The sequence below is a fragment of the Catharus ustulatus genome, chromosome 2 (genome assembly GCF_009819885.2).
Source record: "Catharus ustulatus isolate bCatUst1 chromosome 2, bCatUst1.pri.v2, whole genome shotgun sequence".
Classification (NCBI taxonomy): Eukaryota; Metazoa; Chordata; class Aves; order Passeriformes; family Turdidae; genus Catharus; species Catharus ustulatus.
In genome coordinates, this window is record NC_046222.1 from 16,075,179 (window position 1) to 16,085,147 (window position 9,969).

The window sequence follows — 9,969 nt, forward strand, 5'->3', positions numbered from 1 at the left end:
GAAGCTACACTCAAGATGAACAACACTCACGAGCTTTTCAGATAATTTTGAGTTTGGTCCATTTACATAAACAGGAGTTAATCCCCCAATTACAGCTTCAGGTCAAGAGTCATGTACCCCCAGTTTGCTCTCCCTCAACTCAATTTTGTATATTTTTTTATATTTTTGGGGGCCTGAGGCTGTAGGGTGCTCTTGAATTTCAGGCCTAGAGGACTTTTTTGTCTGACCAAAATGTGAAGACAGTTAACTAACACCTCATGTGGAGTTTAGAGTTACGCACTAACGCAATACAGGATTTGAAAAATATAAAGGCTAAAATACTAAGGCATCATAACAGCACATTTGGACCAAAGAATGAAGCTGGGGATACACTTGGAGACATAGGGGAATGTTGGAGTTATTTCAGTGCACTGAGAAAGCAGACACAGAGCAGCAATCCGAAGGAAACATCCTGCTCATCTATCTGATTTTTCCAAACACTGAAAACTAATTTGCTGATGAACATCTTCTAGATTTCAGAGGTGGGATGCACTCAGCAAAAACTTCAGAGACAGTGCACAGTCTACTTTTCCACTAGGACGTTTAGTGCACTGGAATGGTGAAATATGGGCAACACACAAGCACAGATAATTATGCTCAAATATGTTTCACCAGCTCCCTGACACGTAGAAGTGATGGCAGCAGGTTTGAAGAGCTGAGTAAACTCATGGTCTCCTTTTCCTCACAGAAAATTATAATCCAGAATGATGCCATAGTTGAAAAAGATGTGATATCTCTGATCAAATGTAGACATGTACAAGGTTAGTATCTATCAAAGGACACATTCTGATAACCTCCACAGCTCATGGAGGGAATAGAAGCTCTCTTGCTTGTGATTCATCTGATTCTCCAGCAGATGAGTCACCAAGAAGCTCCAATCTTCTCCTGTGAACAAGAAAGTGTGAATGACTAACACAGACAGGGATTCAAAATTAAGGGAAATTAGTGCCTCTTGTAGCCAGGAAAGAGAGAATTTGGGGACTTTTTTTGCTGGTTGTGGGTGTACCTCTTGCTGGTGTAAATCCCAGCTTTTCAGCCCAGGTTGGATATATCAACTCCTTAAGATAATGCCCAGATTTCCTTGAGAGAAGCCAGTTGAGGATGGTATCTCTGGATGTGTTGCAAATGTTATAAGTGATTCTGCCATTCTGTTGTTGCTTTGAGGGTCTGACATCCATCATCCCACTGAGCAAAGGATTCCTCCATGATGAGCCTCAGTATCCCTACAAAGCATGAATATGCTTTCCTCATATGAAAGTGTGAAGATCTTTATTAAGAAATTGGCATGCAGCTTCTGGGGTTAGACTGTACACCCTTTCTCTTCCTCAGGTCAAAGGCACCGTGTATTAGACAGTGATCCCTACAGATCTCATGGCTCATCAAGAAGAGATGTCTATGTTACTAGATGCCATATTATAAGCATCTCCTTATGTGTGCTTCTTTGGATTTGCTCTCCAGCACCAAGATTGCTTCAGTGAGTAATGTTGATATCACTCACATAATGAGTGAAAAGAAGAGCTCTTCTTTGCTCATTGGACATTTTCAAAAGGTCCCTCTTGCTGATAGCACACTTCAAAACTTAATGGATGAAATCATCAATCCTGTTCCCAGGACTAAGGATTATGAAATGGACAAACCTATCCATGCTAGGTTTAGAGCTCAGTCATTTCAGCTCTCAGGTAAGACATTCTTGATAAGGGACCATTCTTTTTACCATACATCAGTGAATACCCACTTACACCCAATGAAAAAGTGGGTAGACATACAGTTCCTACTGATCTCTCCCTTTCTCCATACACACACATGCCAACACCCATGCCATCCAAAGAGGTTTTGGCCACAGCACTCAGCAAGTTTTTTTACCTTTCACTTGTGACATTCTTGGAGTTATATACATGATAAACCACTCTCAGCTCATACCAATTCATCCTTAAAAACGCAGAGAATTTCTAAACAAATAAACAAAACAAAAAACAGCCATCAAACTGTGCCTTATGAAGTTGTTGTAAGGCTTGAGATTCAGGGTAAGAACTTTTTTAGAAGGGTCTGTTGCACTAGAACAAGGGGTAATGGTTTTTAAGTTAAAAGATGGATTATTCAGTTTAGATATTAAGAAAATGTTTTCCATGAGGGTGGTGAGGCACTGGCACAGGTTGCCCAGAGAAGCTGTGGTTGTCATATCCCTGGAATTGTTCATGGCCAGGCTGGACAGGGTTCTGAGCAACCTGGTCTTAGTTGAAGATGTCCCTGCTCATTTCAGGAAGAGTGAAATAGATGACTTTTGATGTCTTTCAAACCAAACTATTCGAATGATTCTATAATAAGAAAGTCATTGGAGATGATTAAAGAAAACAGTAATGATCTTTCTGGCTACTGAATGATTTGCTCATCGGTATGTGCATGGAACACACAGCACTATTGATTTTCATATTCTTTGTCTGCCCTCTCGTGGTGAATGGATGCTGATTCAGTGTATGCATATGTATCTATTTCTATGAACACATATGAATGTATAAGTACATATGTATGTATGCACTGACATATACAGCAGAAAACAATTTCATCAGATTTGTATCTTGTGTACAGAAGTGAGCAGTAGTTAATTGTTCCTTTGGCTGTAGTGGTCTTCTAATGCTGAAGATTTACCTGTGATTGGTTAAAATTTAGTTCAGATAAAATATTCAGCATGAACAAATGGAACTATAATAAAATCTTTTTTCCAGCTTGGAGAGATCAGGAGAGGCCTCCATGTGTCCCTTTCCTCTCTATAAACTCTGCTGAAACTGGGTGAGCTGTACAAAATCAAGAGCAAAATGTTTTTCTAAGACCAGTTCTTATGGCAAATACAGGGCAGCATAAAAACAGCTGCAACAGCACGGATGTGCCTTTTCCTACACAATGCCAGTTATGGGATAGCAGAGGGGCCCAGAAGGTGAAAGTTTAGAGAAGATCTATTCATTGACCTTTGGTGGGTTTATTTTCAAGTCATTTTAAACCCATTTCCCTTGTAGGTGCAAAGAGCAGAGGGAATTTGCCATGTAGCCTGTAACACCTCCTAGAAATGTGTGAGCACCTGGTGTGAGGCACTGAGGGGAAATGTGTTCAACACTGCATCTCCTATGACTTACATAAATATCAGAGTATTGTCTAAACATGGTGTTCCAGCCTCTTCTCTTCAGATGATCTATTACAGTGAGAAGGACAGCAAAGGTGATATCCATGGGCCTTGTCTATGTCCAGAGGAAAGTAAACAACGAGTAACTTCTCAATACCTTAATTCACCACTCAGTGAATTTATCATCATCCTGCCTACATATTTACTTGAGATTTTGTTTTGAAACCATGTACAGGGATCAGCACACTATTCTCTGGACTTGTATAGTCTTAGGCAATATGGAGGTTATGCCCAAAGTCCCAGCTCCCCAGGGACAGAGTCACAATCACAAAACCTTGCCAGAGTTGCAGAAGTGTTTGGATGACACTCTCAGGCACATGGTGGAGTTCTTGGGATGATCCGTGCAGGGGCCACAGATATTCCAAACATGTAATGTGGGAAGGGGAAGGCAGTTTATTAGCTGGCTCCAGTGCCAGGGAAAAGTATCAAGCAGATGCCATTTAATCACAAAAAGTATCTCCAATGCTTTCTGAGGAGAATTCATTTGTGCCTTTTCTTTTCTGAGTACACTGAAGCAACATGCAGGACTACTTCCTTTCATTGCTTAGGGCCTCCTGTTTTCCAGATACAGGGAATGATCTGCTAGAGATCTCTCAGGATGTGAAACCTACTCATCACAGCTGGAGGACCTCCTATCTGGAGAGATTCTTCACTCATTTTCTTTCCACCTACCCATTCTCTGCTGGCTGGGTACATGTGGGAACACTGCCTGGGTGGGAACCAAGGCAGAGTCATTCTAACTAAATGAAGACCTTTTTGTGTCTAACCTCACCTGGTCAGGGCATTATTCTCATGTTTCCTGTTCCTCTCCACAAACACAGACACCAGTGTCCACAGTCTGCACTCTTCATAACATCAGCCACAAGGACAAAGCTACAGCAGCAGGAGTAAAGAGGAGAAGGTTTTCAGGCTGATCTCTCCCCTCCATTGTGTGAGAAATGGAGTTCCTGGGGTCAGCCTACAAACAGGACCTGAGGCTTTGAACCCAACATGAGTAAGGGGTCATATTTCCCTCTTGTCCTGGCTGTGCTGCAGTCAGGTCAGAGCACCCTCAATGACATCTCTCCATGTAGTAAACTCTGGCACCGTTATTTGGATTATAACAACCTGCAGCTATTTCCCCCAGTGCTTTCTATGTGATGATGGTGTTCAGGCAGCCAGAGTTACAAGATTTGGCCAGGTAGACAATCACCTCCATATAAGTATGTTAAACAAAAGCTTTATTTCCATACAGTGTTCTTGGGACATGGTGCCCAGATTTCACAGACAACTCAAAACAAGGAGTGCTGTGCTCCTGTGATGCTTCTTTTTGCAAACAGCCACAAGTCTCAAAATGCATATTCAGAGCCAAACCTGATGTTTTCTTTTAAAATCAGAACTGTTTAGAGTAAGTCTTCAGGTTTGTTCTTACAAGCAATAATGTACCAAAGCAGAGTTCACATGCAAGGGAGTATAGCTCTGTGCAGAAGGACCTTGAGGTCCTTCTTATGTCCTCTGTGGATATAATATGTCAGAATTGGTCACTGGCCCTGCTTTGACTGAATGAACTCATGGAAGCTCCTGCTTCTCCCCATGGACCATTCAAGGTACCTGCCACGACCACTCACATCAGTTCACACATCCAGTCTTGAGCCACCTTGAGCACTCTTGCCAAGTGCAAGAGTGAGGGGCCCTGCAGCCCTTCATTTTCATGGGACCTGCCGAATCACTGGACTGAGCCCAGTCTCCCAACTCCTCCCTGAGACTGACTTGCAAACAAGAGGTCTAAGGATGAGGAGAGGAAGTCTGCCTGGCTGATGCTGTGGGCTGCAGTGGGGAAGGATTCCCTGTTTTGGCTCCACTAAGGAGCAACAGTAGATTCCATTCTGCAGTTGCACTTCCTTAGCCTTGAAAAAATGACCCCTTCCATGAAGCCATCAGAAATCTTGTGGGCATGGAGCTGGCTCCTGAAGGCAACTGTCCACACAGTTTCAGCACTGTGATTTAACCCAGCCCCCTGTTTTGGGACAGCCCTCAGCAAACTCTGCCAGATGCCCAAAACGTGGCCTGCCTCCAGCTTATCACCCTCTTCAGGAGCCAATGGAGACCTGCTCCTTGGTGGGAGTGTTGAGGCCCTGGGGTAGCAGCCAGAGTTCATACAACAATCATAGCAATGTACTGCTGTAACACACACACCTCTACTATCTCTCTTCTGTCTGGGTTCTAGCAATAGTTCTGTTGGGACTCTGAATTTTCATCTGACAAGGGGCACCGAGACATCCCATAAGCCAAAAACCACCTGAGCTCATCTTCTGTGGCACAAATGGTCTCAAAAACAGAAGTATCCAGTGAACAATTATTTAAGATCACCCTGAAGATGAGTTGATAAACTCTCTTTTTTGACTGGGTTTGTTCCTCTTCCTGTTCAGTTTCAGTATATTCAGACTCTCTCCCAGACACCCCACACTGAACACATGGTATACATCTACATTCTCCTTTACCCTACCTCTCTTGTTGTGGCCTGGTTTCTCACTCCCCTTTCATAATCTATCTGGTTACATCTGCATTTTTATGAAGAGTAAAGCTAAAAAAAGAATTGCCAAACTCCTCTGCGTTCCCTGCATCCTCCTCTGTCTGTTCTTCTCCCTGCTGAGCAGTGAATGAAGCTCTTCTTCATCTACCTCCCTCCATTCTGTCTGTGATTCCCCTGCACTCAGCAGCCTTGCTTTTCCATCAACATCCTGCTCCCTTGTGTTACCCCTCCCAGTTCAGCTTCCTCATATTCTTTCTCTCTGATGCTCTGGTGATCAAGGATTTGTGCAGGCCCCTCCACCCCTCTCCTGGCAGGCCTCATGTTTCTCTGTGCTGCCAGCGTTTTCCATTGTCCTGATTTCAGCTGGGATAGAGTTCATTTTCGCCCAGTACCTGGCAACATGCTGGGGTTTGGATTGAGTCTGAGAACAAGGTTGAGAACACACTGACATTTTTGCTCAGTAGTGCTTACTCTAAATCAAGGACTTTTCCTTGTCCCATGCTGTGCCAGTGAGGAACTGCACAAGGAGCTGGGAGGGAGCATGGCCAGGACAGCTGACCCAAACTTGCCAGAGTGATATTCCACATGTCATGGGTTGACACTGGCCAGATGCCAGGAACTCAAAAAAGCCACTTTCTCACTCCCCTGCTGCAGCTGAACAGAGGAGAGAAAATTTAATGAAGGGCCATTGAGATGAGGACTAGAGAAATCACTCACCAAATACCATCAAGGGCAAACAGGCTCACAGCTTAGAGATATAGCGTGAATTTATTGCTAACAAATCATGAGCAGGATAATGAGAAGTAAAATAAGCCCTCAAAAACATCTTCCCCACAGTCTTCCCTCCTTCCAGCTCTGCTGCCTACCCCAGCTGTGCAGGGGACAGGGAATGAGGGTTATGGTCAGTTCATCACCATGGCTTCTCCATTGCTCAGGGAGAGCACTGTGGATCCCTGCCATGGGACACAGCTCTCCTTAACTTCTCTGACGTGGCTCCATCTCATGAGCAACCAGAGTTCATTCCACAGGCAACATTCCCCACAAAGCTGCTGTGCCATGGGTCACTCTTCCACAGGCTGCAGTCCTTCAAGGACAGACTGCTTCCGCCATGGAGCGGGGCCGCTCTCTCCACGGGCCTCCCACTGGATCACAGCCTCCTCTCAGGCATCCACCCACTCTGGTGTGGGTCTCCTCCATGATCTGCAGGTGGACCTCTGCATCCCCTGTGGATCTCCATGGGCTGCAAGGGGACAGCTGCTTCACCATGGGCTGCACCATGGCCCGCAGAGGAATCTCAACTTCAATGCCTGCAGCACCCCCTTCCACCCTTCTCCACTGACCTTGGTGTCTGCAGAGTTGTTTGTCTCACATATTCTCACTCTTCTCTTCTCTGACTTGAATTAAAGCTGTGTCCCCAACCTTTGATTTATTTCTTTTAAATATGTTATTGCGGAGGCCATTACCACCATTACCACCATTTCTAATTGAGCCAGTCTTGGCCAGCTTTGGTGCCATCAGAGATTGGCTCTACCTGATGTTGTGGAAGCTTCTAGAGGCTTCTCACAGAAGCCACCTCTGTGGCTCCCCTGCTACCAAAAACCCAGGCTGTGCAAACCAATACAACACACCACTGAACATCACATCCAGTATATAAACTGTGGGCAGTCAGCCAGGAGGGGACGGTCACTGCTCGGGGACAAGCTGGCATCAGTCAGCAGGGGGTGAGTGACTGTCCTCAGGTGTGTATCACTTGTCTTCTGGGGCTCTCATTATTACTATTGTTATTGTTGTTATCACTATTATCATTATTGTTAGCTATTATATTTTACTTATTTAATTATTAAACTCTTCTTATGTCAACACACAAAAGGCTTCCTTTTCCTGATTCAATACCCAATCCAATCCTGGGAGGGAGAGGGAGAGAATGTCTTTTGAATCCTCATGCTCCAGCTTCATTTCCCACTGAAATTTGGCATGTACTTTTTCCCTGGCAAACCCTGGCTTGAAGCTGAAAATGAGAGCTTCTGTTTCCAAGCATGGCATCTGTTTTCCACAAAAAATGTGCCTCATCCTTCTTTAAGCAAGATGCAGAGAATCCATGAAAGCCACATGCCGTCAGCTCCTTCGCCACACATCCAGGACAATGAGGTGGTGATGCCATCCCCAGGCTCTGGGAAAAATAGCAGAGGGTCTTTGACAGTAAGATGGGCAGCCAGGGCACACACCCAGGCTGGGGAGCACCTAGGAGAGGGAACCAGCATCAATTTTCATGGCTGTCATCTCCACTGCAGAGTCACAGAATCACAGAACAAACTAGGTTGGAAAAGACCTTTGAGCCCATCCAGTCAACCTATGATCTAACACTCTCCTCATCAACTAAACCAATGGCACTGAGTGCCACGGTCCAGTCTTTCTTTAAACACGTTCAGGGATGATGACTCCACCACCTCCCTGGTCAGATGATTCCAATGCTCCAATTACTCTTTCAGTGAAGAATTTTCCTGATGTCCAGCCTAAAGTTCTCCCTGTGAAGCTTAAGGTTGTGTCCTCTCATTTTGTCAGTGATTTCCTGGGGAGAAGACACCAATCCCCACCTGACTACAACCACTTTTCAGGGAGCTGTAGAAAGTGATAAGGTCTCCCCTGAGCCTCTTTTTCTCCAGGCTGAACAACCCAGCTACCTCAGCCATTCTTCACAGGGTTTGTGTTCCAAGCCCCTCACCAGCCTTGTTGTCCTTCTCTGGACACATCTGGGTGTCTCAATGTCCTTTCTAAACTGAGGGTATACCAGGGTCAAAGCAATGGCAGAATTCATGGTTCAAGGGTAGTTGAGGACTCTGGAATTGTAGGAGGCCAAGGGACTCTGGGGTCAAGGCTAGGGGATTCAGCAGTCTGAGGTGGCAGAGCAGTCAGGGATCAAGGGCAGCCAAAGGCCTCAGGGTCATGGGTGCTGCAGAACTCAAGGACACCACATGAAGAGACACTTTGTCTTGTTCATTTTGATACACCCACTGGTGGCTTCATTGGAGGTCCCCGGAGTTACAGTGCAAAATTCTGGAATTTAGGTTGCCCAGAGTGGTAGATACCCCATCCCTGGAAATACTCAAGGCCAGTTTGCACAGGACTTGGAGCACCTTGGTCTAGTGGAAGGTGTCCCTGTCTATGGAAAGTGTTCCTGCTCATGGCAGGGGTCCTGGAATGAGATGAGCTTTAAAAGCCCTTCCCAACCCAAACCATGCTGTGATTCTCTGATTTACATTAGATAGTGGGAAGAAATCTCCCCCTATGAGGGTGATGAGGTGCCAGCACAGGTTGCCCAGAGAAGCCAGAGAATGCTGTGGCTTCCATCCCTGGAAGTGTCGGATGTGCCAGGGGGTGGCAGTGTTAAAGCACAGAAGGAGGAGGACTCCTCCATGCCAGTCGGGAGCCTGTGAAGTCCAGAGCTATAATGCCCGAAGATATGAACATCCCATATCCTGCAGCCCAGCAGCTCTCCAGAGAGTCCTGCTGCCTCCAGCTGAATTTTATTTCTATGCATATCTCTGGGCAAAGTGAGGAAATTAAAAATAATTACTTTAACTGAAAAATTTTAGCTAAGTAAAGTGAAAAACAAACAGCAAGTTCTGGATTCCACAGATTTGTATGAGCTGGATCGCCCACACCTGCACCTTGAGTGGGTCCTATGGCTTTTGCAAGCCTCAGTTTCCTCACCTGCCCAGTCTGGGCTGTTCAGTTGACCCAATGAATCAACTCACTGATACCAACCTCTTCATCCACTCCCCAGAAAACTCAGTATCTCTGCCTGTAAATTTGGGGCTGCTCACCTGAACAGCATCCTGGAGGCTGTGTGGCATGAGCTGCATGAGACTGACTGTGGGTTTGAGAATCACCAAGTCCTTCACCCCTGTGTACAGGATGGCACATGTTTGGTGCACAGAAAAAACACAAAGACAATAGGGGTAGGAGGGTGTCATTGTCCCCTGATCCTGTACCTCTCGTCAGTTCTTGTTCTTGCAATGTGAGCTCTGGGGGGGATTTATATGAAATTCACATGCTGTATGGAAATGCATTTTTATGACAACCAAATACAGATTGGATCCAGCCATGTCACTCACATATTCATAGCATATCCATTTCTTAATCTGCCTTTATTCCTCTATTTTATTAAGAACTGATTGTGCATGCTTGGTAAAACTGGAGAGTTGAAGAGTGATACCAAGAGTTTTACCTCCATAAAAAGAAA